The sequence below is a fragment of the Staurois parvus genome, unplaced genomic scaffold (assembly GCF_062004578.1).
Source record: "Staurois parvus isolate SC_StPar_1 unplaced genomic scaffold, SC_StPar_1.0 ptg000708l, whole genome shotgun sequence".
Taxonomy (NCBI): domain Eukaryota; kingdom Metazoa; phylum Chordata; class Amphibia; order Anura; family Ranidae; genus Staurois; species Staurois parvus.
In genome coordinates this window covers 2,953,961-2,971,189 of record NW_028318504.1, presented here as the reverse complement: position 1 = coordinate 2,971,189, position 17,229 = coordinate 2,953,961, and positions in this window count along the sequence as shown.

Here is a 17,229-nt window from a genome sequence, read left to right as displayed (position 1 = left end):
GGCCCTAAGTAACGGTTCTGTGGCCCTCAGTAACAATTCTGTGTCCCTGATTAACGTTTCTGTGGCCCTAAGTAACGGTTCTGTGGCCCTCAGTAACAATTCTTTGTCCCTCAGTAACAATTCTGTGTCTGTCCCTGAGTAACAATTCTGTGGCCCTAAGTAACGGTTCTGTGGCCCTCAGTAACAATTCTGTGTCCCTGATTAACTTTTATGTGGCCCTAAGTAACGGTTCTGTGGCCCTCAGTAACAATTCTGTGTCCCTGATTAACGTTTCTGTGGCCCTCAGTAACAATTCTGTGTCCCTCAGTAACAATTCTGTGTCTGTCCCTGAGTAACAATTCTGTGGCCCTAAGTAACGGTTCTGTGGCCCTCAGTAACAATTCTGTGTCCCTGAGTAACAATTCTGTGGCCCTAAGTAACGGTTCTGTGGCCCTCAGTAACAATTCTGTGTCCCTGAGTAACAATTCTGTGGCCCTAAGTAACGGTTGTGGCCCTCAGTAACAATTCTGTGTCCCTCAGTAACAATTCTGTGTCTGTCCCTGAGTAAAAATTATGTGGCCCTAAGTAACGGTTATGTGGCCCTCAGTAACAATTCTGTGTCCCTGAGTAACGTTTCTGTGGCCCTAAGTAACGGTTCTGTGGCCCTCAGTAACAATTCTGTGTCCCTGAGTAACAATTCTGTGTCTGTCCCTGAGTAACAATTCTGTGGCCCTAAGTAACGGTTCTGTGGCCCTCAGTAACAATTCTGTGTCCCTGAGTAACGTTTCTGTGGCCCTAAGTAACAATTCTCTGGCACTCAGTAACAATTCTGTCTGTCCCTGAGTAACAATTCTGTGGCCCTAAGTAACAATTCTGTGGCCCTCAGTAACAATTCTGTGTCTGTCCCTGAGTAACAATTCTGTGGCCCTAACTAACGTTTCTGTGGCCCTAAGTAACAGTTCTGTCGCCCTCAGTAACAATTCTGTGTCTGTCCCTGAGTAACAATTCTGTGGCCCTAACTAATGTTTCTGTGGCCCTCAGTAACAGTTCTGTGGCCCTCAGTAACAATTCTGTGTCTGTCCCTGAGTAACAATTCTGTGGCCCTAACTAACGTTTCTGTGGCCCTAAGTAACAATTCTCTGGCACTCAGTAACAATTCTGTCTGTCCCTGAGTAACAATTCTGTGGCCCTAATAACGTTTCTGTGGCCCTAAGTAACAGTTCTGTGGCCCTCAGTAACAATTCTGTGTCTGTCCCTGAGTAACAATTCTGTGGCCCTAACTAACGTTTCTGTGGCCCTAAGTAACAATTCTCTGGCACTCAGTAACAATTCTGTCTGTCCCTGAGTAACAATTCTGTGGCCCTAATAACGTTTCTGTGGCCCTAAGTAACAGTTCTGTGGCCCTCAGTAACAATTCTGTGTCTGTCCCTGAGTAACAATTCTGTGGCCCTAACTAACGTTTCTGTGGCCCTAAGTAACAATTCTCTGGCACTCAGTAACAATTCTGTCTGTCCCTGAGTAACAATTCTGTGGCCCTAACTAGCGTTTCTTTGGCCCTAAGTAACGATTCTGTGGCCCTCATTAACAAGTCTGTGTCCCTGAGTAATGCTTCTCTGTCCCTAAGTAACGTTTCTCTGTCCCCAAGTAACGTTTCTGTGGCCCTAACTCTGTCCCTAATACAGAGCGGTCTGCCTCTCTTGAATGACTGGAGGCAAATGAAGAATTCTAAAATGGCCGCTATTTATAGCTCGACCATTACACAGTGCTGGCTGCCTGGCTGCTGATTGGCTAATGCGATCACATGTCATTAAGGAATGCATTATGGGTCAGCGCGCCTTGTCTGCGCGCCTTCCCAGACATCCCCGCTCCGTCGCCGCACATGTCCGCCGCCATTTTAGGAAAAATTTCGATTCGCGCGTCCGAAGTAGGCTATTTTTCGGATTCGGCGCGAATCGAAAATTTTCCAATATTTGACTCGAATTCCACTTCGCCTACTTCGATTCGCTCATCTCTAATCACAGTGCACAGAGTTCCCCCGTACATCACAGTCCACAGAGTTCCCACTTACACCACAGTCCACAGAGTTCCCGCCTACATCACTGTCCCCAGAGTTCCCCCTTACATCACAGTCCACAGAGTTCCCGCTTACATCACAGTCCACAGAGTTCCCACTTACATCACAGTCCACAGAGTTCCCGCTTACATCACTGTCCCCAGAGTTCCCCCTTACATCACAGTCCACAGAGTTCCTGCTTACATCACAGTCCACAGAGTTCCCGCTTACATCACAGTCCACAGAGTTCCCGCTTACATCACAGTCCACAGAGTTCCCACTTACATCACAGTCCACAGAGTTCCCGCTTACATCACTGTCCCCAGAGTTCCCCCTTACATCACAGTCCACAGAGTTCCCGCTTACATCACAGTCCACAGAGTTCCCGCTTACATCACAGTCCACAGAGTTCCCGCTTACATCACAGTCCACAGAGTTCCCACTTACATCACAGTCCACAGAGTTCCCGCTTACATCACTGTCCCCAGAGTTCCTGCTTACATCACTGTCCCCAGAGTTCCCACTTACATCACAGTCCACAGAGTTTCCGCTTACATCACAGTCCACAGAGTTCCCCCTTACATCACAGTCCACAGAGTTCCCGCTTACATCACAGTCCACAGAGTTCCCACTTACATCACAGTCCACAGAGTTCCCACTTACATCACAGTCCACAGAGTTCCCACTTACATCAAAGTCCACAGAGTTCCTGCTTACATCAATGTCCCCAGAGTTCCCCCTTTCTTCACAGTCCACAGAGTTCCCGCTTACATCACAGTTCACAGAGTTCCCGCCTACATCAAGGTCTGCATTGTTCCCCTTTGCATCAGGATCTGTAGAGTTACCCCTTGCACTACACAAGGGAATCCTGCAAGATATAAAGGGGAACTCTAAGGGCACTGATTTAAAGGGTAAGCTGGACACTCTGATATGGGAGGGGGGCTGTGGTGACCACAAACCACCTTCCGCAGAGCGAATATACTAAAGTAGAGGAGTAGAGGAGGTTTATGTCAGTGCCCCCCCACTTATCTTCATGTGTTCGCCCCCTTACATTATCAACCACCATAACATCACTGTGACTGCCCTAGCCCACCTCACGCCCACCCTGAACCCAAGCCTCAGTCGGCTGCCTTCAGTACTTTGCTTGCGCAAATGCGAAGCTGACCCCTGGCCATTTTTTTTTTTATTTTTTACAGGCAGCACATGCCATCCCCAGACATTTATGGACAAGGTAAAAATCAGCAAATGTTTGCAAACTGTTCATATATTTACAGGTGGTTGGCAACTCTGCACACCCCATCCTGGTAATGACATGCCACCCCCCCCCTAGTTATAACAAATCAAATTCTTCCCCCCACCAAGGTAATAACAGAGGTTTGTCCCCCTCTTGGTAAGATACATGCCCTCCCCTTCCAACCTAAAATGTAAATAAAGAGAACCCCCCCAACTTGTGCAGTGAAGGGGAGGAGGAATGGATGGGAGGCATTATGTAATGGAGGCTGAAGATCTGCTTTAAGGATCTGATGGTCAAGTCCACAGATTACACAAGACAAGTCACTTTCTTTTACAATGGAGTTTATTGATAGTATCAAGTCATCAGAAAAATCCAAAAGACGAGTCCCTTTCACTGTGTAATATGTCAGGGGCGGACTGACAACTCATGGGGCCCCCGGGCAATAGGGGGTCATGTGTCCTTGCCCAAACTCAAAAAAGCCTATGAAAAAGGTACCAGGGGCATCTCATGGGGCCCCCTACAGACCCTGGGCCCTTGGGCAGTCCCCGAGTTTCCAAATGGTCAGTCCACCCCTGGTCAGGATGCTGGGTCTGTGACCCCAACTGTAACCTCTCCACCTATGGTCTACAACACCTATGGTAGACACCTTGCCTGCATTGCTAGCCCTGAGCGTTATACTTTCTATGGATCTTTTCACAAGGGTTGCCAGGGAGCAGTAAAAACAGATGGTTGACCAATGTTTTTACCGCCCCCCAACTACCCAACTAAAAGTGGACATGGTGCTGAATACATATTGCTACAGCTGTGATGCTTTGCACTCCTTGTCAAACTCACACATGTAAGTGAATAGGTATGCTCAGCCACTACAGGACAAATCTTGGCTCTTGTAATGTAGAATCACCATTTGACAGTAAAAAAAAAGAAAAGGCAAAAAACAGGTATCATGGGGTGTCAGTTTCATCTTTGAAAGCATGCAAACCTCCTTGCTCTGTCCTCTGAAAAACGATCCATTACAGATTGCTTTCCAGGGAAGTGGTTAGCCCTGCTGGTAGTGTGAAAGGAGCCAATCACATGACAGATCTGTCTACACACATGTTTGCGTCTATGGGAAAGCGGAGTGGTGGAGCGGAGCACTGCAGGCACTGCCCTACACAAGGGGAACACAGTAATAAACAGATATATATCCATTTATACCGGTATATCCAGATATATCCATCCCAGATGGTCAACTTTTCATTTTGGATCTGGAGAACATTATAACTTCTGCCTATGCTGTCCTGTGTTGAGGACCTTTAGACTTCAGTCAGAATGACTCCGACTTTGAAATTGTGCGACTTCACTTGAAATCACACGATCTCAAAGTCGGATATCAGTGCAACATCAAGTGCGACTTGGAAGACATCTGTGTGACTTCATGCACAGATGTCTATGCAAGTCGCACCTGAACTTGCAAAAAGTAGTGCAAGAACTACAGAGTCGGAGTTGCACTGATTGGACCGTTTCCATTGCGGACAATAAGGAGCGACTTGTCATGCGATTTTAAACTAGCAAATCGCATGACAAATCCCACCGGTGTGACCAGGGACTCATTGTGAGAGTTATGAAGGGACTACAGGAAGGACAGTTTGGGGAAGGGCTGTGGTCACATGCAGGTACCTACATGGGAGAACAATAAATTTAAAAAATTGGGAATAATATTTTTTAAATGTATTTTAAATATATTTGTTTTCCATATGGGTACCCATTGGGGCCTCTGCCCCCCCCCCCCCGGTTCTGATCTACCCCACAATGTCAGCTCTATTAGGGCTCATGTACACTGCAGCTGATAAACGCACGTTGAGGAGCTGTTCAGTGTTTTTTTTCAGCAGCCCCTGAACTCCCCCTAATGATTTCCTATGTGTCCATGTACACATCTTCGTTTACAGTCGTTTACAGGCATTTGAGTTTACAGTCGTTTTTATGAATGCAGAAAACGCTTGTAAACGCGGCAAATCGCGTTTATTAGTGTTTGCAACTTTTTTTAACTCTTCCAGTTCCTGATGCTGTCCAGAGCCTTTTTTCATCATGAAAAATGCATGCAAAGCTTTTTCAAGGTACTCAGATGGACAAAACACTCAACACAGGATGTTCCTACAAAGCTTGTCACACATTGTAATGACCAATTCACACCTCAGACCTCCCCCACCCTTGGAAACAAAAAATATGTTAATGAACATTCACACCTCAAATTCCTCATGAAGACCCCCTGCCAGGTGACCTTAATGACTCCACCAGACACCTTTCCCACCCTTGGAAACAAAAGATATGTTAATGACCATTTACACCTCAAATTCCTCATGAAGACCCCCTGCCAGGTGGCCTTAATGACTCCCTCCACCAGACACCTATCACACCCTTGGAAACAAAAGATATGTTAATGACCACTCACACCTTAAATTCCTCATGAAGACCCCCTGCCAGGTGGCTGACTCCCTCCACCAGACACCTTTCCCACCCTTGGAAACAAAAGAAATGTTAATGAGCAACTCACACCTAAGCTAATCTCAACACATACTGCTGTCTCTGCTTCTACTCTCTGTATTTCTCTGAAACAGCCTGAAATAGTTAATAATTTACCACTTTTCAGTGCATTCTGGGCATTTGGGAGGTTCTCCTGTGCTTATCTTTAAAAAACTCTTCTAAACGCAAACGCGCATAAACGCTTGATGCAAACACGGCTAAACAGATGTTTTTAAACCTACGTTTTCCAGCAGTCAGTTTCAATCGTTCAGAAGTGTCCCGTGTACATGGGATCTTAACCTCCCCAGATTTCTTTGATTGCTCCATTACCCTGCGTTACCCCACATATTTTACCAATTTAAATGACTGCTGCTTATCCTAAATTTCATGTTAATTATTAATGATGTAGCCTTCATACAATTCTAAGAATGTCTTTTGTTTATTTGTTTCCATATACTAAATATGCTCCTAATACCTATCTTGGAGTGGATTTAATTAAAATTTTAGAATTATTACAGGAAACTCTACAGAATTGGATTTTTTGATTAAATATTTATTGTTTTTGAACTGAAATAGCAGAACTGGCTTTAAATCGCGCACACACGATAATCCCCAGTCTTTGTCACAATGTTCCCTCACCAAAAACTTATTTAAAAGGAGATTTGTGGAGCGATGACTGACTGAGCTCCGAAATTCATTTACTTATTTCCTTTATTATAATAATCCTTGCATATTGTATAAAGATTTGCAGTGTACGTGATTCCCATTAGTTCCTGTATTACAGGGGTTCCCAACTTGGGGTGCACCCCTAGGAGTTGCGAGATGGAATTTCAGGGGGTGCAGCAAACAGTGACCAATCATGAGTCATCTGCCAGTGGGGTTTATTTACTAAAACTGGAGCGTGCAAAATCCGGGGCAACTCTGCATAGAAACCAAATATCACTCACAATATACAGCACTTACATCGATATATAAAGTGCAAACAACTCTTATGAATAAAGTGCAATTTCTAGTATATAAACACACAACTGCTTAGATGTGTTAGTGCTTCATATACAGTATGTCCTTCAGCTCAATACATCTGTCCATAAAGTGCAATTTCTAGTATATAAACACACAACTCCTTGGATGTGTTAGTGCTTCATATATGTCCTTCAACTCAATACATCTATCCATAAAGTGCAATTTCTACTGTATAAACACACATCTCCTTAGATGTGTTAGTGCTTCATATACAGTGAAGGAAATAAATATCTGATCCCCGGCTGATTTTGAATGTTTGCCCACTCACAAAGAAATGATCAGTCTAAAAATCGAATGTTTGGTGTATTGTAACACAGAGAGACAGAATAGCAACAAAAAATTCAAAAGAAATGCATGTCTAACAAATGATGCACTGATTTGCACGTTCATGAGGGAAATAAGTATTTGATCCCCTATCATTCAGCAGGATTTCTGGCTACCAGGTGTCTTTCATACAGGTAACAAGCTGAGATTAGAAGCAGTCTCTTAAAGGGATTGCTGCTAATCTCATTTTGTTACCTGTATAAAAGACACCTGTCCACAGGAGCAATCAAATAATCAGATTCCAAACTCTCCACCATGGCAAAGACCAAAGAGCTTTCCAAGGATGTCAGGGAGAAGATTTTAGACCTACACAAGGCTGGACTGGGCTACCAATCTATCGCCAAGCAGCTTGGTGAGAAGGTGACAACAGTTGGTGCAATCATTCGCAAATGGAAGACACACAAAGCAACTGTCAGTCTCCCTAGATCTGGTGCACCATGCAAGATCTCACCTCGTGGAGTGTCAATGATCATGAGAACAGTGAGGAATCACCCCAGAACTACACGTGAGGATCTTGTCAATGATCTCCAGGCAGCTGGGACCACAGTCACCAAGAAAACAATTGGTCACACATTACGCCGACATGGATTGAAATGCCAGCAAGGTCCCTCTGCTCAAGAAAGCACATGTCCAAGCCCGTCTGAAGTTTGCCACTGAACATCTGGATGATGCAGAGGAGGACTGGTTGAAAGTGTTATGGTCAGATGAGACCAAAATCGAGCTCTTTGGCATCAACTCAACTCTCCGTGTTTGGAGGAGGAGGAATGCTGCCTATGACCCCAAGAACACCATCCCAACTGTCAAACAGGGTGGTGGAAACATTCTGCTTTGGGGGGGTTTCTGCTAAGGCGACAGGACAACAGCACCGCATCAAAGGGATGATGGACGGGGCAATGTACCATCAAATCTTCGGTGAGAACATTCTTCCCTAAGCCAGGGCATTGAAAATGGGTCATGGATGGGTGTTCCAGCATGACAATGACCCAAAACACACGGCCAAGGCAACAATGGAGTGGCTTAAGAAGGTCCTGGAGTGGCCTAGCCAGTCTCCAGACCTTAATCCGATTGCAAATCTGTGGAGGGAGCTGAAAGTTTGAGTTGCCAAACATCAGCCACCAAACCTTAAGAATTTGGAGAGGATCTGCCAAGAGAAGTGGGCCAAAATCCCTCCTGAGATGTGTGCAAACCTGGTGGCCAACTACAGGAAACGTCTGTGTGATTGCCAACAAGGGATTTGCCACCAAGTACTAAGTCATGTTTTGTGAAGGGGATTAAATACTTATTTCCCTCATAACCATGCAAATCAGTCATCATTTGTTAGACATTTCTTTTGAATTTTGTGTTGCTATTCTATCTCTCAGTGTTACAATACACCTACCATTCCATTTGTAGACTGATCATTTCTTTGTGAGCGGGCAAACATTCAAAATAGCAGGGGATAAAATAGTTATTTCCTTCACCGTATGTCCTTCAACTCAATACATCTGTCCATAAAGTGCAACAGTTCCTTCACGCAAAAGAGCAATCACATATAACGTTTTCCTCCTTGTAAATAAAGTGCTTCATGCAAATCCACTACTTCCAATCACAGTTCTTTGTGCTCCACTTCACCATCGTGTACCACCACCACTGCTGAGAACTCACCAGATTGCCATGACCTTCTCACATGGTCTACATGCACTTGTTGGTATATGTAAGGTTACCACTCTGGTGTATTACTCCAGCACATTCCCCAGTAATGACCTCACCAAGGAGAGAAAAAGAGACTCCAATAGTGTAAAAAACCCTTTCTTAAAATCTCTCATTACAAACATAAAAACATTGGTTATCCTACTCACATTTAATAGTGCATTGCGCCCTGCACATGGGTTTAACAGCTTGCCCGCCTCCCTATAGCAGAAATACTGCTACAGGGTAGCATGGCTGCACAAAATCACGTATATATATATGTACGTGATGTTGTATCTTCCAGGTAGGGGACGCGTGCGCGCCCTACTCGTTCGCCATTAGCGTCTTCAGCTGTCGATCACCGGGTCCCAGCCTGAGATTCCCTGCAGGTACCTGGCGTTCGACGAATATCACTGATGGGGGAGAGGTTTGTATATAAACAATACAGATCTCTCCCCTGTCAGCTTCTGCACTCTGCTTTGTATGGCTCTGCATACTACGTGAACTTGCAAAAAAGTAGTACATGAACTAAGGAGTCGAAGTTGCACTAATTTGACCATTTCCAGAGCCATATAAAGCAGCGTGCTTACACAGTGAAACACACAGCACACAGTTAACCCTTTGATCGCTCCACATGTTAACCCCTTCCTCCCCAGTGCCATTAGTACAGTGTCAGTGCTTTTTATTAGCACTGATCACTGTATTGGTGTCACTGGGGATGTCAATTGCAGTTAGTCAGTTCCCCCCAGTGGCAGAATGCCCACCGTAGGTTGGCTATAAGTCGCTGATCACTGCCATTACTAGTATTAAAAAAAAATCCAGCATATATACTGTCATTTGTAGGCGCTATAACTTTCATGTAAACCAATTAACTTACATGTTTTTGGATTTTATTTTAGCAAAGAAATGGAGCAGAATACATTTTGGCCTAAATTCATGACGAAATTTGATTTTTTAAATTTTTTTTACTGGACATGTTTAATAGCAAAAAGTCAAAAATATTGTTTTTTTTCTCAAAATTGTCGGTCTTTTTTTGTTTATAGGTCAAAAAATTAAAAAACGCTCCATTTGTAGGAAAAAAAGGACATAAACTTCTTTTGGGTGCAGCGTTGCATGACCGCGCAATTGTCAGTTAAAGTAACGCAGTGCTGTATTGCAAAAAATGGCCTGGTCAGGAAGGGGGGGGGGGGGTAAATCCTCTGGAGGGCAAATGGTTAAACACTTGATTTCATCACCAGCCCGCATGTCTCTCATCACTCAGGCCACCTCACAGTACAAGCATGCCTCACCACTTCTGGGTCACAGAGCCGTCACTTCCTGTAGTTCCACCTGTAGCTCCATGACCCAGGGCGCAATGCCCCCATTGTTGGTGTCCTCCCACTGACACCAACAATGAGGAGCTATTCCTCCCACTGACATCAGCAATGAGGAGCTATTCCTCCCACTGACACCAACAATGGGGAGCTATTCCTCCCACTGACACCAACAATGGGGAGCTATTCTTCCCACTGACACCAACAATGGGGAGCTATTCCTCCCACTGACACCAGCAATGAGGAGCTATTCCTCCCACTGACACCAACAATGGGGAGCTATTCCTCCCACTGACACCAACAATGGGGAGCTATTCCTCCCACTAACACCAACAATGAGGAGCTATTCCTCCCACTGACACCAACAATGGGGAGCTATTCCTCCCACTAACACCAACAATGAGGAGCTATTCCTCCCACTGACACCAACAATGGGGAGCTATTCCTCCCACTGACACCAACAATGGAGAGATATTCCTCCCACTGACACCAACAATGAGGAGCTATTCCTCCCACTGACACCAAAAACGGGACATTGTTTATTCCCACTGATGTCGGAACCTTTTCTACTCCCAATGGCCACAGTCCAGCCTGAAGGACAGTAAACTGGCCCTTTGTTTAGAAAGTTTGGAGATCCTTGATATAAGTAAAGTAACTGATTATCAGAGACTTGCTTTTAAAACCATTTATTATTAGGATATTTTTTTTCACAGGCACTTATATCAATTTACATAGCACTTTACATATATTGTACATTCACATCAGTGACCTCAAGGAGCTTGCATTCTAAGGTCCCTAACTCACATTCATACATACACATATAAGGGCCAATTTAGACAGGAGCCAATTAACCTAGCAGAATGTCTCTGGAATTTGAGAGGAAACCGGAGTACCTGGAGGAAACCCACGCAGGCACAGGGAGAACATGCAAACTCCAGGCAGGTAGGGCTGTGGTCAGGATTTGAACTGAAGACCCTACTGCTGCCATTATAATGCACCATAAAATTTGAAGGATATTTTACTACTGGAGAACTGAAGATTTTAGAAGAATGGCCAAGGACTCCAAATTCCTACAATTTGGAAAAAAATGTCATATGATGAAGACATCAAGGAAGATCTTATTGAGATTTTGAACTGCCATTTGAAAGCAAGACTATGGAAGAGTTTTGGTGTATGGCACTGGATGTGTTCCCGAGAAGCGGTGGAAATACTTGGGGTTGTCATTCCATTTGCAACAAAAAAACGTGTGAATTTGGATTCAGTTCTCCTTTGCCATTCAAAGGTATTACTGTTGCCACATCCAAGATTACCTAAGAAAATCAAACACAAGAAACAGAACAGCTGACCTTTTTTTCAATCATTTTTTACTGATTAATGACATAAAAAAGAAAATAACAACTGTTGCAGTTATATATGACGAGTCAGAAGATTCACAGTATACAGAAGTATAAGGTAATATATGTTAAAATAGAGAATTCACACAATAACTGTGTATTTATAATGGAAAATGAAAGAATTACATAAAATCTTAAATTGTTATTAATACGAAGAATCTGGAATTATAATGAATAATAATAAAGATTATATTAGCAATAATACAGAGAAGCATATAATAATTTTAAGGTATAACCGTCATTCTACTAACATGTTGTATATGTGAAGGTCAAGGATAAGTAAAAGGGAAAAGAGAAAAAAAGGGGAGGGTCAGAGAAGAAGTCAGAAACGAGGACCAAGAGATTGGACATCAATATGAGCAAGCAATTAGATTGTAAATGTAAAAAGGATTTATCAAAGTCTCGTGGGAGGTATGACTTAATTCAAGGAGGCCAGATTCTCTCACATTTATGGATTTTATCTTGAAGAATGGCAGCAAGTTTTTCATTGGCCATATACCACATCATCTTGTTCTTCACTAGGGTAGAATTAGGTAAGGCGGATCACCAACTTTTTGTTAAAGTTTGTTTGGCTGTAGCAGGGGCGGACTGACAACTCATGGGGCCCCCAGGCAATAGGGGATCATGGGGCCCCTGTGTCCTTGCCCAAACTCAAAAAAGCCTATGAAAAAGGTACCAGGGGCATCTCATGGGGCACCCTACTGACCCGGGCCCTCGGGCAGTGCCTGAGTTTCCAAATGGTCAGTTCGCCCCTGGGCTGCAGTGAAGAGCAACGTTAGAAGCATTAGCATTAGTGCTATTGGCCGGTTTCAAATTTAAAAATGCCTTTGGATTTCTTTGTAATCTTTTACTCAATAGTTTATGTGTCATTTGGTATACATTAATCCAGAAGTTTCTTTACTTTCAATAAATTATTACTGAAGTTTTGACAAAATATGACAAATAACCATCATCAGTTTCAAAAATAATTAATACAGCAAAAAAAGAGGATAATAATGATGAATACAAAGGGGTGCACACAATCCGCAAGGGTCCAGCTATAACAGCTAAATTCAGGTAAAACCAAAAAAAAAGCAATATTCATCATCCCCTATGTATCACTTTGTAATCTCCCAGAAAGGGAGCCCCCAGCACAAGATACCTCAGGTGCCTGCCTCAAATACCCCTTTGAAGCTGGTGACAGACTACCAGAGAGAAAGGAAAAGAGGAAAGAGACAGAAGAAAAAAGTCAGAAAAACAGGTCCAGAGCAAGAAGACCAAGTGACATACATTCCTCATCCCCACAGAGCAATTATAAAACAACTTTCATAAAATTCGCCCAGGGTTCCCACATACTTTCAAGTCTAGCCACGGTATCATGAAATACGCTAACAGTGTTCTCTTGCAACATAATCCAGGTGATTTTCTTCTTCGCCTGGACAACCGAGAAAGAGGGCTGCTTCCAATCTCTATCAATGGTCATCTTTGCCCTCAGTAGAACAAAGAAAATTAAGCATTGTAAATGTCAATTGGCATCCTTCACTGCTGCATTAAGCAGAGCCATTGATGGGGTCTGAGGAATGGGCAGCCGTGAAACTCTACGTAAAATGGCAAAGACGCCATTCCAAAAACCTCTCAACCCTGGACATTCCCACCATACATGAAACATGGATCCATTCATGCCACATCACCTGAAACAGAGAGGAGAAAACGATGGATACATTTTAGATAAACGCATGGAAACCAAACGGGTAAGTAGTTTAACATTAGCTTCTATCAAAGGTACATTTATAATACCAGAGTATGATCTCAAAAAAATGCTTATGCCAGACCTCAATCTTGACCTCTTCCCCAAGATCCTGTTCCCAGGCAGACATAAGAAAACTTGAAAGGAGAAGCCAGTAACAGTCCATATATGAGAGAGAGACCACCTCCTTGGCCAGTGTCCTGTGTGCACCACTTTTCATATGGAGAGACCCTATATTGAGCCGGCTTAGTGGGTATGAGGGACCACAAAAAATGTGATATCTGAATAAAACGAAACCGTTCCGTTAGGGGCATTTCTAGAACCTCGACACAATAACGCAACGTAAAGGGCCCTCTATGGGTAAAATATTGTCCAATCCAATATAGCCCCTTGTCGAGCCACCATTCAAATGCCTTAATATCCTGTCCTTGCGGAAAGTTTGGATTATTGAAAATATGGGCCAGTGGACAAAATGGGGAGACCAATGTGGAGTTAGCCTTGATCTTGTCCCATAGTCCCATAGATTGAGACAGCATTGGAGATAATATAAGCAGATGGTTCCAAGGGGGACACCAATGTAAATAATCTAATGTGAAACCGTGAACTGCCATCCTCTCCATATAGACCCAATTCAGTTTATTACTTCCATACACCATCGAAAGTTGGGTCAGCTGAGCTACCTGATAATACCTATGGAAGTCCAAAAGTTCCAATTCACCCCAGGTCTTAGGACAGAAGAGGATCTTTTTAGCGAAAAGACAGCCCTTGTTGTCCTAAACATACCTGATTACTGAAGACTGAAGAAGAATTTCATCCAGAAATGTTTAATTTTGGGGCAGTCCCACCAGATTTGTAGGAGCGTTCTGATTGTTTGGCAGCTTTAGAGAAATTTATCAGAGATTGAAGAGTTGATTTTACCCAGTTGTTGGGGAACCAAATACCAACGCATCAAAAATGTATAATTTGATTCAATTGCTGTAGTATTAATTGAGCAATGTGCTATTGTGCCAATTTTTTCCCCCTAACCTCTCACCTAGTTTTTCTTCCCATTTCATCATATATATATGTGGGTAGGAGGCCCATTTTCCAAGGATGAATGTATAAATTATGGTGATAAGGCCTGTAGCATTATGATTATGGAAACATATTTTTTCAAAATGGGTCAGGGATCGAAGTGAAGAAAAAGAGCTAATAACATATTTTACAAAATGCTTAATTTGGAGATATCTGGAGATTTCCAGAGAAGGTACATTGTTTAGTGTTTTCATAGCAGAAAACACTAAACATGTGGATGATATTAGGTCAAAAATTCAGTTTAGGTTCTTAGATGTCCACCATCTGAAGTTAGACAGTTGGAGATACCCTGAAGTGAACATTGGATTGCGTGTAATAGTAAGTGAAGGGGAATACGTTTGCATGAAATAGTAAGTAAAGGAGACATACGTTTTCCACTGAATTTTAAATTATCCCAGAGTGAAATGGAGTGTTTAATTATGGAATTAGAAACCATTTTATGGAATTGTGTGGGTATCCATAGGGTAGTCTCAATGGAAATAGGATCTAGTATAGATGCTTCCATGGACGTCCAAAGAGGTGGGTCTTTATAGGTATGATATGCAGTAAGTTGAGCTGATGAGTAGTAAAATTATGTATTTGGGACTGCAAGACCTCATTTGTCTTTTAGTTGAAAAAGAGTTTTACTATTGACTGTGGGCTTAATCTTGTTCCAGATAAAGGCAAATATCAGATTCTGAATTGATCTTAGTATGTGGGAGGGTATCTTAACCACTTCATTTCTGGACACTTTTACCCCCTTCCTTTCCAGGCCAATTTTCAGCTTTCAGCGCTGTCGCACTTTGAATGACAATTGCGCGGTCATGCAACACTGTACCCATATGAATTTTTTAGCATTTTTTTGAGACAGATAAAATTTTATTTTGGTGGTATGTATTCACCACTGGGATTTTTTTTATTTTTTTTGCTATATAAATGAATAAGTCCAAAAATTTTGAAAATTTTTGCAAATAAATAATCTTTCTTCAAAAATCTAGGCCAAAATGTATTCATCTATCTTTATAGTAAAAAAATAACCCAAATTACTTTATAACCAAAAATTATAATTTTTCAAAAATGTTTTTTTAAATTTAAATTTTATTTTTTTATATTGTTATTTATGTTTTTTTTTTAACATACTGTCACCCTAACAGTACAGTGTCACCATAGTGGCACTGTACTACTTGTGGGGGGTGATGAAGATTTTTTTTTTTTTTTTTTACACTGATTGCTTTTACACCCATAAAGGCTGTAAACACAATCATTTCTCCTTCTCTCTGGCTGCATTCTTGCAGCCATAGAGAAATACTGTGATTGGTCACAGCTTGTCACATGGTTCAAGGCTGCTGTGAATAGCCTTATATCATGTGATCTCTGTGATCATTCACAGATTTCACATGTAGTAAGCAATGATGTCAGAAGTAACATCATCCTATTCATGTGATCACTGATTGGCCAATCAGTGATCACATGAAAGGGACCTCACACAGAGGTCCCTTACAGCGATCGGTGTCCGGAGGACACAGCGGGCACCAGATTGCGGTGCTGCACGCTCCCAGGGAGCGTGCACAATTCAAAATGTCGGACGCTGTTTATGAACGGCATCATACCCATGCACTGCCACCGTCCGTACGTTTATATACAGTGGCCAGACGGGAAGTGGTTAACTGGGAGTACATGAAATAAGTAGTGCAATTAAGGGAGGATAACCATTTTTATTGATGATATGCGTTCCAACCAGGAGATCTGGCATCTTTTCCAGGTCTCAAGAAGGGTGCGCAAATATCGTATGACAGAAGGGTAGTTTGCAGCATATAGAGACTCATAAAATGAAGTAAGATGGACACCTAAATATGGTAATGAGTTACATTCCCAGGGGAAAGAAACAATTGTTTATATATGGGGGAGAGGTTCATTAGGGAGGTTAACATTGAGGGCTCTGGATTTGTCATATTGATGTGAAAATCAGATGTAGATTGAAAGTTGTTGAGTTCTTTTTGTAAGTTAGGTAATGTAGTAAAATGGTTTGTTGTGATCATAAGGACATCATCTGCAAAGAGGCACAGTTTATGATTATAACCTGTAAATTCCTTTAAGCCTTTGATATTCATGTTATTTCTTAGAGCAATTTCTAAAGGTTCAATCTAAATAAGATGAGCAAAAAACAGCATATTTGAACAAAAGCTTGTGGTTTATTATACAGGGAGTTTGAGCAGAGGACTTTTAAAGCACACAAAATACTGTATCAAATAAAACAAACAGCCTTTTATTCATACAAAACTATTAAAATATAAGATCTAAAATCAGTTATAAAGCACATTCCTATACAGCATGTAACATACTGAGCTTATCCAAGGGATATGCAACACTCCCAGCTGAGAGCTAGAGAGCTAGAGATGGAAACTAGAGAGGAGATTATGTTGTTATGTGGTTGAGCGTTGCCTAATCATTCTCCCCTTTGCAGGAACCCTGTTGTGGTTCCAAGGACAGAGATATTGTGCACTTTATGGATTTTTTACTTATGGAGGTATGAGCTATCATAGTGAAAGGGTAACTGGAGGCACCAGGAGCAAGAGAGATTAATGAATGGGGAATGATGTTAATAAGAACTGTTCTGTAATATGTACGATGTACTAGATAAAATTCCATCAGTAAAGACAAGTTCTGTTGTACAAGTTTTGCCTGGTTAGAAGTTATTCAGGGTCATATGTAAAGGGGTGCATGCATGGCGTATCACATAACATGGGCACCTCAGGGGCCAAGACAGTGTAAAGAGAATATGCAGTACCAATGTCCTAAGAAGCGATCAAGGTAACCCTTTGAGGGTTGGGCTGTCATTGCCAGTGACCACAGTTCTAGTCTCTACGTGTGTTATAGAGGCCAGCCAGTTGGGAAGTTGAGGTAACTTGGCCTAGGCGATGGAGGTCCCCAGTAGCAGAGGAGCCTGTTATGATCCGCCAGGT